We start from the raw sequence: 20,173 nt of genomic DNA, 5'->3' as shown, positions 1-20,173 counted from the left end.
TAAGGAGTAACTCTGGAAACTGCTGTGTTCTGAATAACTGGCTCAGCCTTGCAAAGAAAAAAAAAAATGGAATCTTATAAATGTTTCTAGAAGCAGCAGTAATCACCCGGCTGCAAGTATGATGGGAGCAATATGAATGACAGTCTCAGGGCTGGGGAGACAGGTCATATCTACACCACACTGAAGATTGTTGTATACTGAAGTGCCCATTTTTTCCTATGATTTTGTCAACAAAAACTGTGCTTTTTTGATTCAGTGGAAATTTTCAGGGGAAATATCATGTTTGTTTGGAAAAACAAACAAACAAACAAATGTCATCAGATTAAAGTATGGAAAAGTGATTTGCTTCTAGAAGATATATTTCATCTGGAAATGTACTTTTTTTCTTTTTTTTTTTTTGCTATTTTAGATGAAATTACATTCTTAACAATCCCAAGTAAACTATTTTTTTGACTCATCTCAGTATTGAAATGGTCCTCTATGGCTCTCTGAAGCTGTCATCCTACAGGCTTTTACCCACAGTCACCTCTTTGGGAGAGACTAGGCTAGGCTTCGTCTTGGACAAGGAGTCATGACAGGACAGCAATGGTCAGTACTGTGCTGCAGCATGGAAGGCATCATTTGGCCAGACAGCTTGAATGAGAAAAAACTGTGGAGACCTCAAGTTCCCTTGAGATACACAGGAAAAAATATAAAATACGAACTGTCACATAACTAAAATTTCAGATCTGGTCCACTTAAATTCAGTTTGGACTTACTCTGAAAACCTCAGTGCTTAATTTTTTGAATAGTTTTTTTTTTCTGGTTTTGGAGGCAAAATTCATCCCAAAGTTCAACCCCTCATGAGTTACATCCCCACATTAATCACATCTTAGGACCTTGAAGATACCAAACAGGAGCAAGGCCTGGTTCTATTTGGTAGTGAATCTATGGCTTTAATGGGAACTCAAATGTGACCCCAGAAGACATAGGGGTAATTTTTAGGGGGAACATGCTGTAGATTTGTGTCTTTAGTGCTGCAGACTGGCTACTTTGTACTCCCATACAGCAGCTTTCAAAGTCATGGATTGCCTAATTCACTTGTCTTTTGAGACAAACACACTTGTTAGAGTGAATTGTTAAGCAAACAATTTCTGACAGTTCCCAATCTAAAATGTAGTATTTTGTGCTCCATGCTGAAGTCACCTCTTAGTTGGCTTTTCTTTTCTTGGATGACAGGAATACTCTGGTAGTTACTTTTACAATCAAATTTTGAAAAATAATCTTCTGGGAAAAAAATGATTTTTTTTTTTTTTTTAAATATGAACAAACATAAATTACAGGGAAACCTATGTGGCAAATTTTAAATGTGTAAATGCTGGAAATCTGAGTCATGTTTACCCTTCAATAAACTTTTGTCAGAGCGCTATGAGGTAGCCTTCACATCAAGCATTAGATATGCAATCAAATACCTACTTATTAGTATAAAAGATCACAGTAAGCAGGTTACTCTCATCATTAGAAATCAATTTACTAAGCTTTAGTAGGAATCTGATCTAAAATGAAAATAGCATCTATTTCCTACGAGGCTCAGAGAAGCTAGACTCTTTTTTTTCCAGACAAATACAGTTTTGAAAGACATATAGTACAAGACTAGTCTGTCAAAGGTATAGAGAATTTAAAGCAGTTTTGGCATTATCATAACTGTATTAAGCTATGTTTGGTTTTATCATGCCGTGTTTTTTGACACTCTGCTTTGTGTGCGTGTGTGTTGCCTGTCAGTCACAGAGTCAGCATGTCATAGGGGAACAGTACTGCAGAAATGGTACTACTCAAAGAATTCAAATGAGCAAAAGGAAAAAGAGAAAGGAATACTTGACAGCTGAGAGAAGAGCTTTTGAGGTGAATCTCAGTCTCATTAAATACATGGTTACAGCCCTGTACAGAAACGAGGTGCCTTAGAGGAAAAGAGTCTGACATATTATCCAGATATCTTGTACTTAAAAATATATTGTTTTAATCTCTCTACAGTTTTTCATTGGTAAAAGGCTATATGCACTGAGTGAGCAGCTAAACACAGGTTTTTTTTAATATGAACAAGTAGCACCTAATTTTTTTAAAGGATGTTTATCTATTTTACATTGAGCATGAGAATAATAAAAACAGAATGAATTCAGCTGAATTTCCTCTTCTGGACAATTTTAAACAAATTTGTCCTGTGTTCTGATTTAGTTGTGGATCTGCCCGGCTCACAGGAGCAAGTGATTGTTTGGCATTGCATTTTGCATTATGTGTTATCAAACCACATAGTTGGTTTCGTCAAGCCTGCTTGCCTGTTTGAAGATGTTTCGTTGGACTTTATGACTAAATCCACACCAAAAGAAGGGCTAATCTGTACTTATCTAAGAAATGTCAGAACTTCACTGGCTGCACTAATGACTTGTCATAGGGTTCCCTGGTGGTTTTGGACTATGTCTCAGCCCAGGCCTTGTTCAGGATTTCGAACTGGTGGGGGACCATTCCTAGAAGTCAATTTGGATAAGGGGATGGAAATTCAATTATATGGGCATGGATTGGTCCATGACATATGGCTTCAATGTCATAGAATGGTACTGGCCTATTTAATTTGCTTTCCTGCAGGTTAAATGTTTTTCTATACATAGTAGTAAGTTGCTGCTCTAACTCCTATTTCTCCTCCACAGCTTTGGCAATCAAAGTGCAAATCTATCACTGCACAGTTTCTCTCTTTTACAATTCTAGTAGATCAGGAGAAGTTAAAAAGGCTGTGGAAAGGATTGGAGTCTTCGCTGTGTTCTTTCTCTAGTTTCACAGTTATTCCAGCAATTCAGACATCACTCTGACCAGTGTGAGGAGCTAGTGCTTCTTCTTCAACACTTTGAAAAGAAGAGAGCTGAAATTTGAATATGGCTCTAAAAGCTACACTGGTATCTCCAAGCTTCATGCTAGAGGGGGCTCGGCTGTTTTTTTGTAAAGACAAGTTGGATGGTATTACAAGGAATTTTCAGAAAAAGGAAGAAATGTTACCAGTAGTGAGAGAGAACTATGGCTATTTACTCCAGATAACTGAAGGAAGAAGGTGGAAAACTATACATTTTAATCAGGCCAGTTTTTCCCTAACAAAGCATAGCAAAGCTTTGCTGTATTTTTTTTTTTTTTTTTTTTTTTTTTTTTTTGTGATATTTAATTGCATTTGTAAGGTTAGATTTAAAAAAGTATGTTTTACAATTAACCTTTACCTCATTAAATTTTCATTCTAAGTTATATGCAGCTTTTTAAAGAATATGATGTTAAGCACTATCTGGTCATTTTATTTCCTGCTTTACTTACTACTAATCTGTTCCTAAAGCCGCATATCTTTATTTTAAAATTTCACCCTGGAAACATGTTAAGTTCTACATAGATCCCCACTGATTTACGTCATATTATATATTTAACATAGTCAGAATATAATCTAATTCATTGAGACTTTTGTATGATGTAGGGCAGGCTTTTTCCTTGTATCTAAGCAGAAGAAGCTTCAGATTAATTTTGGTCAGGCAGGTCTTCTTAAAATGATGACATTTTGTCTTCTAGAACCATTTTGTTTAGTCAAAATTATTTTATTTTATTTTATTATTGCAGACCTACATCTTTTGCAGATGGGCCGGGGCGCTGAGTGTCTTATTTGAACCCAAAACTTAGCTCTTGTTTATTGACTTATTTTTAAACTAAATCTGGATTAGGTAAATGTCAGAATTTTACTGTTCTCTAGGGGAGCTTATACAGACTCAAATTAACAATGATTTGCCAACATTTGTTAAATACTTTATTTGATGTGAAGCAGAAACATTTCCTCTGAAATAGATCATACATGTCTATAATGTCTGCAGGAGAAAGAACAAAACCAGCTTGTAAATAACTATTGAGCAACATAATGCTGTTATTTTTTATGCTGGAACAAGGAATAGCCATTCACAAATATTTGTCTTGGTGGAAAGGTAATAAAGAAAGGGAGTTAATGGGTTTTCTGCAAGGACAAGGTGGTCATCTTCATGGCAAAGATGAATATCTTAGAATCTCCATCCTTCTTTACTTGAACTCATCTTCCTGGATTTAGAAAGATAAAATTAACTTGTTTAAATTTACTCATACTATAAGCAGGTATAATTCCTATTAATGCTGATGAGGAATGTACTGAACTTAGTAGGGCTGAAGTTACTTAATTTTCCAAAACAGTTTATAATTCATTTTCATGGCTGTGATCATTTCCTTCCTCTGGCATAATTATATTGCATGCAATATAGATCTCAGCATCATTATCTTAGAGTTACCCTTCACAATCCCTTCTTCAAGGATTTCTGTGAGCAGGACAGAAAACTACCAGTGATTTAGAACATGGGAATAAAAGAAAAAAAAATCCTAATGAAAACTTTCAGCAATTCTATATTCTCTATTTTCTACTTGCCTTATGTATCTGTGTTAAAAATTTGAGAAATGCATTATCATATTCCTAATCGCTGTTATGCTGTATGTTTTAACTTTGTACCTTATTTTTACAAATTGTTTCTAGATTTTTGGATAGAATTTCTCAGATAGGAATAATACAATGCTTTAAACAAAATAGAACTAAAAAAACAGACAATTGCAAAAAATAAATACACCACATGTTTATGTAGACTTGAGCCCAAAGTACTTAAAGTCAACCTACGGCTGCGTCTCTTCTAATGCAATAAAAACTTTAGCATTATACATACCTGATTTTTTGTCTTTGCAGTTTTATGCCTAAAAATCTTTACCATTTTAATGTGTTCAAAATTACCCAGAGCCTCATAACAACGTCTGTTTCGTTTATGCCTCTTGTTAAACTTAGGGGGTATTTAGGCATTTGTCCAGGGCCTGAAAATTTATGAAAATAATCTTGTGCTGCAGCCCTAGCGAGAAAACTTTAACTTGGGCCCCGGGGGAGATGAAGCAAGACTGAACTCCCTTGCGCAGTGTAAGGCGGCATCGCCCACGCCAACATCCATCGCTCTGCCCTATCAAGCAAAGTCTGCCGTAGGCGAGTCCTTGGGTCCATGTAGCACATCTTGTAGCCAATGGAGTTCAGAGGGCCAGTTCTTTGAAAAAAAAAAAAGGCTAATTTAATTAACTCGAGTCCCTAAGCGTCAACAGGCAGAGAAATATCTGTGGGTCATGGAGACCAAGTTGAGTGCTAGGATGTTGCTAGGAAACAGCCATCGGCTCCGCTGGTGATGGGTTTTAGGGTGAAGTGCGAGAAAATAAAAGAATTTTGAAATCCTGGCATGTATTAAGCTACTTTTCCTTCAGGTTGCAACTTGGAAAATATTTTTATGCTTATCTGGAATTTTTGGACTTGGAGTTCTTATTCCGTAAAAAAAAAGCAAACAGACCACCACATGCCCATGTCATCTGGCTTCGGCTGAGATCTTTTTGCATAAGTGCACCACTAAAAATGGACACCATCACCACACCAATCCAAACTGCATGAGACATCTCATCAAGCAGCCTCCTTTGACCATAAAGCTTGGTCACACCACTGCCAGTCCTGATCTCCTCCAGCCTTACTGAGCAGGGTTACCATCTGGCTGCTTGGGGAAACAAGTTGGTCCTGGCACCAGAGACTCCTAAGGCACATAGGATGTGGGTGGCAGACCCTTCACCTATTACCCTGGTCAAGAGTAGATAGGCTACTGTTTGTTATATTCCAATCTAAATTGCCTAAATGAAATAGAATCATAGAATTATAGATTTGTTAAGGTTGGAAGAGACATCTAGAGATCATCTAGTCCAACCCCCCTGCACACACAGGGTCACCTAGAGCATGTGGCACAGGACTGCATCCAAGAGGGTCTTGAAGATCTCCAGAGAAGGAGACTCCACAACCTCTCTTGGCAGCCTGTTCCAGGGCTCTGTCACCCTCACTGTTAAGAAATTTTTCCTTAAGTTCCTGTGGAACATTTGGTGCCTCAGTTTGTGGCTGTTTCCTCTTGTCCTATCGGTGGCCACCACTGAAAAGAGGCTGGCTCCACCCTCCTCACTCCTTCCCTTAAGGTATTAATAGACACTGATCAGATCCCCTCTCAGCCTTCTCTTCTTCAGGCTGAACAGGCCCAGCTCTCAGTCTTTCCTCATAGGGCAGATGTTCCAGGCCACTGGTCATCCTCATCGCCCTGCTCTGGACTCTCCCACATCCCTCTTGTACTGGGGGATCCCACTGGCCTTCTTGGCTACAAGGGCACACTGCTGCCTCATGGTCAACTTGTCGTAAACCATAGCACCCAGGTCCTTCTCTGCAGAGCTGCTCTCCAGAAGGTCAGTCCCCTGCCTGTACTGGTGTCTGGGGTTATTCCTCCCCAGGTGCAGGACCTTGCACTTGGCCTTGTTGAATTGCATGAGGTTTTTCACCGCTCAGTTGTCCAGTCTGTCCAGATCCCTCTGGATGGCAGTGCAGCCCTCTGGGGTATCGGCTACTTCTCCCAGTTTGGCATCATCAGCAAACTTGCTGAGGGAGCACTCTGTGTCTTCATCCAGGTCATTGATGAATAAATTGAACAGAACTGGGCCAAGGACTGATCCCTGGGGCACACTGCTAGCTACAGGTCAGACTAGACTCTGCGCCACTAATCACCACCCTCTGAGCTCTGTTCTCAATCCACCTCACCTTCCACTCATCTATCCTACACTTTTAGAGCTTGCCCAGGAGGACACTGTGAGAGACGGAGTCAAAATAGGAAGGGTTACGCTGCTGCTGCCTGGGAGATGGGAAGAAGGTGGTTTCCATTTCCTATCTGTACTAAAATCAATTAAAGAAGAAAAAAAACACATTGTTTTGGATTATGAATTTTACTTGGTAAAATCTGAGTAACAAAGTGTTGACTCAGACCCTGTATCTTAGACTTTAAGACAAACCCCAGCACTCCAGATAGTGTGTGTGAAGTGAATTACTACAGTAGATCTCAGAATCCGAGGCTGACAGTGAACTGTCAAATTAAAAGGGAGCTTACCTTTCAGCAAAACAGCTCTACTGCCAATGTGCAAGATATTTTATAGTTAGAGAGATGAACCTAGGAGATTTAGAAAAGGTTGCTGCTCTGAAGATGTGGCCACTGGAGTATCCACAAGTATTACCTTCACTACCTAGTCATCAGATCAAAAAAAAAAGCTATGCTGAGATCTCCGCAAGATAAATCTTCCCTGTTTGTTTGTGTTCTTTCTATATAAATTCAGCCAAATATTAATTTTAATTTTTTATTTAGTATTATTTTTCCCAGCCCTGTGATGCCATGAGCCTGCCCCAAGTTGCTGAAAGATGCATTAATATAATTGTTGGTGCTTTTAATGTTTTTAATAGTATTTTTATTCGCTAGAGACTAAATGATGTTCTGGACATGGATAACTGATCTCAATTAGAATTATGCTAATGGTGGAAGTGTCTAAAGCTTCTAGAATGCAGAAAATTCTGTATTTCCTTATATTTAGTTGATGGGATTATTTGAATGTTTGAAATTAAGTAAGTGAGTTTGGGATGACTTAAATACAAACTCTACTTTGGGACTGAAATTATGTTTTTTGAAACTAAAATTTTAGAACTATCGTACTGACACTGACAATTAAGAAAAGTGATGTCCCTTATACCCAAAGCTTAATGAAAAGTACTGCTGCGATGTACTTCCGAAATTACTATATGATCACTTAGTTTCTTTCATTATATCCATTACATAGCATATTTTTCTTGAATGTTAGAGGTGCTACCTAATTATGTTGTAATTACATGTATTTCATCAAACAGAACTGAAGAAAAAACTGGTAATCAGTGATTCTTTTCCACTTACAGACCTGTAAAAAAAAGGTGTATCTTGTAATTAGTTTAGAGATGTTTACTCTAGAACAAGTAAATCAAAATTATAATATCTTTTCTTTATCATCTGCTGGAATATTTTAGCACATATTCGTGGTGCCTTACAATTGCTTTACAAGTGTGACATCAGGATAGTAGTGAAAATCAGCATATTCACACTTGTAACTGTTCAAGAGGTTAAAAATGTGATTCCTAACTAAATGTAATGAATAAGATGATATTTTAAGTCTCGGCGATATTTTGTCTAGACTACAGCGTGGAGCCTTCTGGCACCTCCTGGTGGCAGAGTAACATCAGGTACCAGAGCACAGATGGAAATAAGTGGCATGTTTCTCTCCCCATTATGCTGAACCAAAGACAAATTGAGCATCAGAGAGTGCTAACTAGGTCCTGACTCTCCCCATGCCTGCTGTGAACTGAGCACAACAGAGACTCTTCAGGGAAAAGGAAATCTTCTTTCCTTGGTTTTGCCTGCTAAAATTGTATTTATATTTAGCTTAATCATGCTTAAGGTAGGTAATGATGAGCCATTCTGTTTATTTATGGAAACTGCTTTCAGCTAGAAAATAAATATGTTCCCCTTCTGAATACAGAGATAAACCTACCATATTTCCATCGCTCAGTGTGCTCCCCTACATTATTCCCCCACACAATGTACCTGAGACTAATGTCTCTTGTAGGACTGTTCTTATCCCCTCAAACTTTACGAAGACTTTAGAGAGAAATTAAACAGTCAAGGTGCTGTTCAGGGTCTTTTTTTTTTTTTTTTTTTTTTTTAAGAAACGTTTGGCCAAAATCTAATTCTTCTTCTTTTGCAGATATTTCTGCTCTTTCAGTAGCAACAAATCTTTCATTTTGTGACAAGCTATTTCCAGGAGAAGAAGTTATGATATGACAGAAAATTACAGCTTAAGTGAGGAGGAAAGGGAAGGAGCAGATGATATCTCATAACCCTCCAAGCTAATCCTGTTGTTGTAAAAAATATGCCTATTAATAGACTATAAAGATGAAGGGGAAAAACAGGTATGATTTACAATTTGAAAGGGGTAGTTGCTAAGCTGAATATTTTCCTAAGGACTTTGAACTGCTTTTTGATAGTGATAAGCCACTATCAGTTCTGAAAAATGCCTGGCAATAGGCATGGAATTTAGAGATACAGTGTAAGCAGGCAGAGAATACTCTCGAAGCCCAGTCACACGCAAATTGGAGATTAATAGATTGCAGCTTCCAGTGTGTGAAAGGAATATGGCAAAGCCTTCATATACCTTCAATTTTAGTTCCTCATTAATTTCTTTGTGTGAATCACTCTTTCAGAAAAAAACTTCAGAACTGGGAAGACAGACCAAAGAAGCCTTGATCACACTGCTATGAAAACAATTGAACCACTTACATGGTCATGGTTTCTGTACATCTCACCCTTAGAAAGAGATTTGTGAGGTCATTTCATGGAAGTCATTAAGACGTCCACCATGGCTGCTTCCTGTCAAACCTATTCCACTGAATAACAAAGACTCTATATGGGCATCTCTTGAACCGTCCTGTAAGCAAAACTCTTTGCTTTGGTTTATTTACAAAGTGATTAACTTACTTACAAAGATTCTTAAAAACTATTTCGGAAGGTTACTTGTCTGGCGGGATCTAGAAGTGGTGTCAGGATCTCTGGGACCACTACTGAAGCTGGGATGTACCATTTATTTCACTAGACCACACTTGTCTGAAACTCTGATGCAGTTGTCCTGCCTGTGCCCAATGCCATGTCTTCTCTAGCGAGCAAGCTTTGAGTTCCTATCTACAGCAGAAAATCAAAGTAATGTGGTTATATTTCTAAGGCATCTGCTTCCTTCATTTCGTTGCTAACACTGTGGTGGGCTCACTGCAGTGTTAGCAACAAAGTATGGCAACACAGTATGGGCTGCATGTATGCATAGCACAGCATGAGACCTCCCTTCTACCATGAACTGGGCCATGGATTCACAGATGACTGGTAGATAGACCTTAATCAAGAAAGGACCATAATGATAAGTAAGCTTATTGTACGATTTTGGTTCAATGGCTTTGTCACATTGTTCTTCTCATGCCCATTTATACTGTGATGGTAATTAGAGGATATGTTCATGCTTGATATTTTTGAAGAAAACATTTTTCACATCCCCAAAACAAGGTGATACAGATTTCTATCACTTTTATTTATCTGTAATAATAATATCAGTAATCCATTCCTTAATACATTGCACTACTTGCTAAGCAATTAATGAGAGCTTAGTCTTTGGTATATTATACAAGCTCATTTTACTTTGAAAATTTTGAATGTAGTGACTTTGGCTAGGGTAATGTTATGTTATAGAAAAAGACTGCTAACCTTGACCTGCATCATACTCTTTGTATATTATTTGAGCACACTATTTAACCTCCCTGTTTTTTAGTATTCCAGTTTATCAGATGAAGGCAAATACTGTTTTTTTCCTCCCATCAGTATGAAAACATTTTTTATTGGGTAATAGAGAATATGGGTTCGATCTTTATCTCAGGAGAATAAGGGATGTTCCATGAATTTTAGTGCATTGATGATTTATGCTATCTGAACATATATTTCCTGAAGTAGAAAATATTTATCCATAAAATATTTTGCCAACCGCTGGTTAATGTATTTACAGGTTTTCTTCTCCCAGCTTTGTCTTACTACACAACCCTAAGAAATACTGCAAGTACATTTGTTTTTAATTTTTTAAAATAAGTTCCAGCAATCCATATTTTCTGAATTCAGAAATATATGAACTGTCATAAATAATAAAAAACTGAGGAATTCAGGCCAAGTGACCATTCAGAGATCAAAGGGCGAGAGTCTTATTTACACAAAGGCATTTTAAACAGGATTATTAGTAAATAGTTTTTATTTATTATGATTAAAGTTATGTCAGTTTGTGGTCACAAATAAAAGAACTGTAATTATTCTCCTTGTATCTTTTACACAAAAATTAATGCAGAAAAGAAACTATGTGCGTATTCTTTCAAAACAAGAATAACTAATAAACTATCAACGGCAGGATCCTGTCCGCTGTATATGGAGTGCAGCATTCATTTTTGTAAATGGCTCACTAATATGTCAGCTGCTAGTCTGACATGAGGAAAATTAAAAGTATTTTCTCCAGGAACTTCATTCCCTGAATGTAATCCCAGGCTAAATATTATGTTGTATCTGCATCAGTAGGAACGGAAGACTCCCCTTGTCTCCCAGAAGGGACTACTCACAGGCATTATTTACAGCCAGGGGCTAGTCTAGGAAAAAAATTCTGTTGAACACTAAAATGGTATGTGGCTATTACAATATTCATTTCCTTCAATGTATAAAAAAAGATAGCTCAAAAAGCATCTTTTAAAGTACTTTTTCTTGACAAAGAAATGAGTATGTAGAGTTAAATAGACCTGCATTTTCCTCAAATGTTGTAGACAGAAATGGTAAATATATGCAATTATCTGCATATTGCAAGCACATATTCAACATATGTGAGGAGATGAAGAGCTGAAAAATGATGCAGTACTTACATCCCTTAGGGAATGGCAGTAATGTTAACAACAAGACTGATAGAGCCCAGTCCTCAGCTGATACAAACTGACAGAGATCCATTGAAATAAATGGAGCCATTATGATTCACGCCAACACAGAAATAGATGTATTGCTTTGAGACCTGAGGTTTTCTAAGATTAGGGTAATTGTAAGTGTTATGGATATTTTATTTGTTGTTCAGGACAATGCTTATATCTTTTGCAACCCAACTGGCATCTTATAATATAAAATAATTAGAACAAATCCTAATGCTTTCTAATCTGCCAGTCCTCGAGTCCTTTTTCAGGCAAAGCACTTGGCATTCAGACCTCAGAGAACATTCAGCCTCATTACAAAATCATGCTTTGTGTGAAAATGAAGAGTTTACTGAGTCTGTGAATGTATGCTGAAGCTAGCTATTCTTTCCAGGGATCTGGACAAGATTCTCAATGTGAATAAATTAACACAGTTGAAAATGAGCCTTGGAGTAACTTAGATTTGCCTTGGAGAGAAAACTTAAATTTAGATAAGAGACCTAAGTGAAATTTAGATGCTTAAGTCTTAAGTTGAAAGGCCTAGTAAACCTAAATAAAACCTAATAAACGATCATTCGTATTCTTTCACATGAGCAGAAGCATGCTGGTCTCAACACTTTGCCTGATCACTTTCACGACCCAGAAATGAGAGACAGATAAAGCACTTCTGCCTAAAACTCTACCACACACTGACCTGGTAGGTATGCTTTTAGCAATCTAGAGTACTTTACCACCATGGAGTTCTCCAAGAAGATCTCTAAATGCATCTCATTTTTTTTTAAGAATTACTTAATTTCTTTTCCTGATCTTAATCTGCTATCTTTTTTTCCAGCTGAAAGTCAGCAACAATATATCTGGGGCCAAAAGCTTTCATATAGAGCTTTATCAATGACAACTATCAACGACAGGCCATAATGGTCTGAAAGGACCATGGTCCCTAATGGACCCCACATTGTCTCAAACAGCCATATTTCAATGAATATTGACCAGTGTAAAGCAAGGTGGAAAGAATTTTAAAATAAAGAGCTCGTATATGCTCCACACAGTCTTATATATGTTTCTAAAGTTCATAGGGTTGCAAGGATTCAAAGCTATCGAAATCCTGAGTACTTCAGATTTTGAACACATAGTCATGGATAATTAATGCTTCTGATTAGGGTTTTATGCCTCTGGATGTCACTGTTTTGCAATAATATAAAGAATATCATATGAAAAAGGAATAAATGAGCATGGTATAATCGTCAATATCTCCTGTTAGAAAGTGCAAGGCAGAAGGCACTGACAACCTAATAACTGCTATAACCTCACTGTAAGAGTTAGTGAATGAAATGTAATTAGCAAATGTAAAATAGTGTTTAGTTCAGTTTCACATTAGGATACTTTTTATTAGAATAAAATCAACGTTTCAGGCGATCAAAATGCATTTTTGGAAAGGCTTAAAAGGCACATGAGCCCTCATCACCCTGATGTGGTCATGTCAGACTGTGCTAAGGATAAACATTGGTTAACCTTAATGAGTTGCAGCTGCAAAATGTCTGATGAGGAGGAGAGTAAGTGACAAGGCCCATGCAGAACCATCCTTGTCGAGAGGAGCAAAGCTTAGCTTTCCTAAGTAAATTTGTTCTGCATTTCTCAGCAACTTGGAGCAAGCAGAGAGAAGGAAAAACTAATACTTTTCTGCTTCTATAGTATCTTACATCTGCAATCAGTTCTACCTTTTGGCAGTGACGTGTAAAAATGACACAGATTTAATGATTATTTTCTGAAGGAGTATTTAGCAAAGAATTCACGTTACAGGGAATATTCAGAAGGTATTTTCAGAAACACAAATTGCTGCCATTGCCTCATGATTGTTTATTTAGAATAAAAGCCACACTGTTTGCCCTTGAAAATCTTCCTTGGAACAAGATACCTTTTCATAAGGAACTTACAGGGCTAGTGATGTGTAACTGAAATAAACGAGACTACAGTTTTCTATATCTGTGATCTTTAGCTCTGACTGACAGTTGAATGGATTAGAGAAGGACTGCCTTTTGTTGGAAGAGGAACCAAATACTAAATGAAGATAGAAATAGAGCATTTACATCAAAAATAGAACTTGTTGAACTTGATTTTAGCTGTCAAATCCTTGAATTTTATTTGACATCAATCTGAGTGGAAAATTTGCCTGTAGAAGGTCTAGATACAATGAAATCCTGTCATTTTCGGAAGTCACTAGCTACTGACTTCTGTTTAGCTAAGTTTTCTTCTTTACAAATGTACCTGTTCGGGTTCAATCTTACTTTCAGTAGAATTAGTTGGTAGAGTACCACTGATCACCATGAGTTAAGACTCTTTAGAAGCCTCTTCTCTCCAGTTCTGCCCAAAATACCCTTTGTTGTAATTTATCAGCCATACCAGAGCGAGTATTAATCCTTTCCCACACTGTAGAGAAGACGCTGATCTTGCCACTTTTCCCACTAGTGGGGTGTTAACGTCACATCTCATGCTTTGTGGGTGGGTTTCCATTCTTTTCGCTAGTTTAAGCCTGCAGACAAATATCTTACAGATTTCTCTCATGGCTTGAAACTGCTACCATTGCAAGCCTGATTAATAAGCCTTTATGAGCCTAATTAACATGCCTTTATCTACATGAGCTTTTATCTTTATGTGCCTGATTACTACAGCAGTTCTTTTACATGATCGGAAGCTATTTATTTTCAAATTAGCAAAAGATAACATCATGACCCTGCATGTGCAGGGGATTAAACTAGATGATCCCTACAGGTCTCTTCCAACCTTAACGATTCTATGACTCTATGATCTTTTACATGCTCTTAAGTCAAAGGCCTGGCCTGTAAAGTTCATGCAGAGAATAGTTCAAGCTATTCAACATTGCTGTAGCTCAGAGAGCAATAGACAAGTGTAATGATCTCTGTTTCTTGATGTTTATGCAGTATTTTTTTCTCCCTAACAAAAATAATGATGGAATTGTCACACACTGGTGAGAAGAATAAACCAAGCAACTTATAAAGAGCAGCTCCTGTGTGATTGGATATGTATGCATGTTTACAGCACTGATTTGTCTTCATGCATTTAAAGCAGTGGTTCCCAGCTGCAAGCTCTTTGGGACCTCCAAAGCCTGTGTGCCCTGCGCAGCAAGGACTGTCCTCCACAGAACCAGGGCATTGCAAAGGTATAGCAGCATTAGGAGCATTACCAGTGCTTACTAGTGAGCAACTGTCAACACTCTGGGACCAAGATTCTGGGCAGCCGTGATGGTGCCTGAGGCCATATCTTCCTGGCCATAGAGGGATGTCACTAGTCCTCCCAGTTACTCTGCCCATGAGCTTCTGCAGGACATGTTTTCACCATGTTGGGATGGACCTGCATTTCAGATCTGTGATCCCCTGCAAGCATAGTATCTGAAGCTGGTAATGGAGTAAAACACCCAAAACTCCATTGTAAAACAAACAACTTCACCAAATATTAAAATAGGTCAAGTAATTTTGTTTGAATTCTGTTTTTGCTCTCTCTACTACTGTAACATGCATACCAGATAAAGAGACTATACTATGTAGATTTACCAGCTGAATTCCCTGCTTTGTATCATTATGTTATTGATTTTATAAACCATGCTGAATAGTAGAAGCGCTACAGTTGCATGCTGAGGAAATCTAATATGTACTAATTTGGTAAAGTGAAGGGCATTTCTTTTTCCCTTTTTTGATAGTAAAAAAATATAGAGAGAGTAAAGCGTAAAAGTAAAGAGAGTAAAGAGAGAAAAGAGTAAATTAATTGATTAAGAATCCAATCCTGTAAGAACAGGTAAGCTTATATGAAAATTTAAAATATTAGCAACTTAGAGCGTGAATAACTGCTTAACTTTGTATAAAATTTTGTGGTTCTCAGGGAAAATTAGCGCTTGTCATTTTGAATTTTACTCCACTAAGAGCCTCAAAATTGTATTCTTAGAACGTAATATATAAAGACAGCCTCAAAAACATATATCTTAGTGTCTTACTTTTCAGTTGAACTATTTTCCTCTGTTTCTCACTCCTGCTATGTTTTCTTTTTCCTGAGCTGAAAAAAGTATGCGGCATTTTTAATGCCTAACCACTCAATTTGACATTAGGTTCTCCACAAAGTTTCACTAGGATTAGTCAGGAATCAAACAGAACAGGGTCACAGAAACACAGTAAAGTATCAGAGTTGTAAAATGAGTTTTAGTGATTTGTAAAGGAATGTAACCCTTCAGGCTGCCTTTATTTTAAAACTGAAGGCACGAAGTAGCACATTACCTCAAAATGACACATTTAATGTAGATATTTAGTATGGATCTGAGATCTTTCAATGTTTCAGAGATGACGACATTCATGTTTTTTATATTCTAGCTGATATCAAAAACAGAATCTTACAACATAAACTGCAGTGATGGCATAAAACCAGATGTCCTTGAATTTTATAGTTCATCAATAATGTAGTTCCCTAACCTTTCGCATATTTTGTTTTATTGCAAGAAACTTCTATTTTCACTTCATCAGAAGTAAAGTCTGGCAACAGAACTGTTGCTGGACAACACAGGAGGATTAATTAGCATTTGGCATATTTTGTTTCAGTGTTAAGCAGCATAATGTCCACAAACTCAATGTCTAAGCAGGCTGGGCTGGCTTGTTTGGCTTGAAAACAGCTGCACAACTTGCGCAGGGCGATGTCCTTGGTCCAGGAGCAGGATCTGTGTATATTAAGTACAGCTTTGGAGTTTGCAGACTAACATTATCTGTGAATTTATGATTTTATTTTAATAACAAAGATGATCTTTGCTCTGATAACAAAGCCAAAGACTGTCAAGTCCCTGTCAAGTAACAGTAAAATTGGGTGATTCAGTGTATGTCTTTTGACAGTACAAATGTGTCACTATATTAGTTTACCTTTTTTTCTGTGTATGTGATTCTGCTCTGGGCAATTCAAAATGCATTGGGTTATGATTTCAAAGATGCTTTATTGCTAATCATATGTTTCAAGATGAGATACTAGCTATTCTGATTGAATTTCTCAGGATACTGCTTTGAACAAAGAACAAACTGAGGTTCATTGTTTCTAGTAGCTTGCTGAGGATAAACCTGGTGATTTTCCTCTTGTCATTCAAATCATTCTCAGAGTTACTTGTACCCCAGGCTCTGTGAGAAATGAAACAAAATAAAACTCATTTTTACTTTGGAATGGTGACTACGACTTGTAGAATAAAGCAGTTATTCCTTAAAGAAAGAACTTGATCCAACATCCTTGTAAGTGACTGAAAAGCATCTCTTCATTTACACAATTTTAGATCATGCTGTAAGTGTTCTAAACCAAGGAGCTAGCAATTTCCTCAACTCCTGCCTTTTTTTACTACATGTTCTGTTACCTCTTTGTTGCAAATTGTGGTATAGATTAAAGAGGAAGAGCTTTTGTGAAAGGATTATAGTTTCTCATAAATGCAAAGTATTTTGCAAATTCCTGTTGGCTCTAAAATAATTAGTGGTGGTAAGATAGAAAAGTGAATAATCTGAATGCTAATGACTGCAACTTCAGTTTTAATCAAATTTTAAATATTAGAAATTTGTGAAACTACTTATGCAAATGAAATTGCATATCACTGGCTATAATAATCCTGCTCAATTCTGCTACTGCTAGGACATACACATTTATCAAGTTTAAATAAATGTGTATAATTCTTCAAAGGCTGTGTGTAATTGCTTCTAGATTTCCCGTCAGCTGTACTTGTCTTTGCGATTGCATCTCTACTTGGTACATTTTCATGTTGTAATTATATGGTAATTGCTTGCGATTGTATCTATGAGTCTTTTTTATGTTGTAATTTTGAATAGTAATACTTTATGAAACTTCTACCTTTGCTGGAAATTTTAGTACTTTTAGTACTCAGAATGTACTTTAACGAACAATATATATAGAACTGTAGGTTCTGGAGTGTAAATTATATAACTGAAGTGGGAGGGCTTTTCCGCAAAGATGACACGTTGTGAATTATAGAAGTGAGTAACTTACCTTTTTATTTAACGACCATTTTAATGGTCAGCATAATCTGAACACAAAATATACTTTAAGATCAGACTCACATTAAAGTGATTAAAGTGAAAGGAAGGATGCTGTAAATATGGTAGCATGTTATATCATGTTTGTTCATGTTAGCTAGTTCTGGATCACCTTTTCATGTTTCACTATATGAATAACCTCATAACTGGCATACATAAGTCTGAGCCCCCCTGCTAAGGCTCAGAACAGGCTATTGGACTAGGAGATAGAACACTTGCTAGAGTTATAAAAATATTGTCTTTTCTTTTTCCTTGTTAGCCAAGTTCTGTGGGTACATGTTATGGAGCCACACCACTGAAAAATAAGAGGAGGATTTATTTAGCAAAGCACTGAAACTTAGAATAGTTAGAAATCCATGTCAGACTGCCTGACCCTAATGGCCTAAATCACACTTTATTAATGTGCTTCTGGTACAGACAGTTTCCTTGTGTGCATAAAGATGAAGTTAGACTAAAACATTAAACAAAAACTCTGTTTTGGCATTTCTGGTGAGGATTGGAACTATCTGGAGAATGGGAGTGAACAGTCTGTGAGAAAAGGACTAAATACTTGTGGTCCTTAGACTTTGCCCCTAATCCTACAGGAATACTGTCCTATTGCTCCAGTTTGAGAATTTCCTTTACCCTTGGATATTGTTTGAGGAAATTGCCTAGATTTTTGTGTCAAGGAACTGATGCTGACCTTTTTGTTTTAGACTACCTAACTGCAGTGATCTGCAAGAAACTGAGCAAAGATCTGATGATTTTGCAAAGGGCAAAGATATGTATAGGCATTAAATGTCACCAGTGTTTTAAAACTAATTATAACCATATATATAGGGCTGCTGCACTAATCAGATGTAGGGACTTATGATCTCTATCACTAATTAAAAAGAAAGTCCTGCAGTGGAGTACTAGTGTTTATATTTTGAGTTAATTATTGCTTTAAGTTTAGAATTATGTTGCTTTGCTTTCTGACGGATATCATACTATGAATTTTATAAATGCTTGTATTTGCATAGTTACCAAAGGAAAAAATCTTTCTGTATTAGCAGTTAAATTAATAAATTTTCACATTCCCCAAGTCCATGCACACTATTTACATGCAAAAAAAATCTTTCATTAGGAATGACTTATTCACAGGAGTGGAATATCAGTCCAATGGCATTCTTCAGAGTCTATAAATGAAAGAGATAATGTATTATATATTTCTAAAGAAGAGCTACAAATTCACTAAACATCTTAAGAATAGTGTGGGAGATTAATCAAGATTGGTTTTTGTTATCAATATTATGTCATAGACCAAGGGATAATTTGCATTGTCCTGATTTTCTATCTAATTTATTCAAAGCAGTTCAAGGTCCTTCAGGAGAGCCTGCACACTGCTATTTGTGATGGCAGAGTTGATCAGGACTGAGGACAAAGATGGAGAAGGAGAAGGATTGAGAAATATGAGTGAATTTTCCAATGGACAGTGGTGCTAGGAAGAGCTTGTGGCTTGTGGCTTTAAGGTTTCCCTCTCTCCTAATACCTAAGGAAATCTTGTGATTTCCTTTCTCCTCCTAGATGGATGTCTCCTGGAGCCCCTGGCCCCAGAACCCCTCCTACAGTCTAAAGAGCTATCCACATCTGCCCATACTATAGTAAATATGGAGATTTAATTCTGGAGTTGGTGACAAAAAAGACTGTACTGAGAAAAGATGTACTGAGAGAATAGTTTTTAACGGATTTTTATTTTTGGAAGTTAAACTGAAAAAAAATCCCTATAAATAATGATTCTGACTGAACCAGAAAAGACTTTCTGGAAACCTGAAAAAAACCTCCATTTTTAAAACTCTTTTACATAACTTATTCTATTTTATTTAAGTAAAATTTGTAGTAATAAAATAATTTCAAGAATTGAAGACTGTCAAAACACTAAAATTATTTTGGACAAATTTCTGAAACAAAATGCTTTCAGAGATAATAGAACAATAATGTTTTGACACTTTTTTATTGCTTTCCAACATAGTACATTTTCAAATATTTACTATACTTGAATTATGTTTAAAACAGTTTTAGTCTTCCTGAAGCTCCATTTTGTGGAGTACTGACTAGAAACTGGAAAAAAAAATCTGCCCAGATCTAACCAAGATCTTTTCATTTGGTGGATATCTGTAATTTACTGTATTCTATCAACATCATAATTTTTCTTGTAAGGTATTAAGATCATGTAGAGCCAAGTGATAACAGTCATAAATCATGGAGACAGCTCCCAAATGAGGAGTGCTTAACTTAATCATCCAGTACAGACCAGAGTAAATGTCACTAGCTGATGGAAGAAAAGGTGCATCTTATTTCTTTGGTCTTTAGCATGTATAAGAAAAATGAACTTTTCTCATAGTGAAGTTGCTGGAGCTTTTTTTTGAATTTTTGGATAACTTTTTACAGTTGCTTATTGTGATGTATTTGTAAAATAAATCTTGAGTAAACTATCCTTTAGCTTTTGAAAGTTTGCAAATACTAAGCTCAGAAAATATCACTTCAGAAACCTAGATTGCACTTTCACATAGCAACCTATTCTTTCCTCTATGACTGTAGCATATCTTTCAATCTTTATTTAATGACTTTAAGTGATAAAGAATCCACCACAACTCTACATAAATTATATCAGAAATGCTTTACTCTCACTTAAAATGTGCAT

Source organism: Tinamus guttatus, unplaced genomic scaffold (genome assembly GCF_059628265.1).
Source record: "Tinamus guttatus ecotype Peru unplaced genomic scaffold, ASM5962826v1 Tinamus_guttatus_pri_ptg000156l, whole genome shotgun sequence".
NCBI lineage: Eukaryota > Metazoa > Chordata > Aves > Tinamiformes > Tinamidae > Tinamus > Tinamus guttatus.
The sequence above is the reverse complement of the archived record's forward strand: the minus strand, read 5'-3'. Positions refer to the sequence as shown.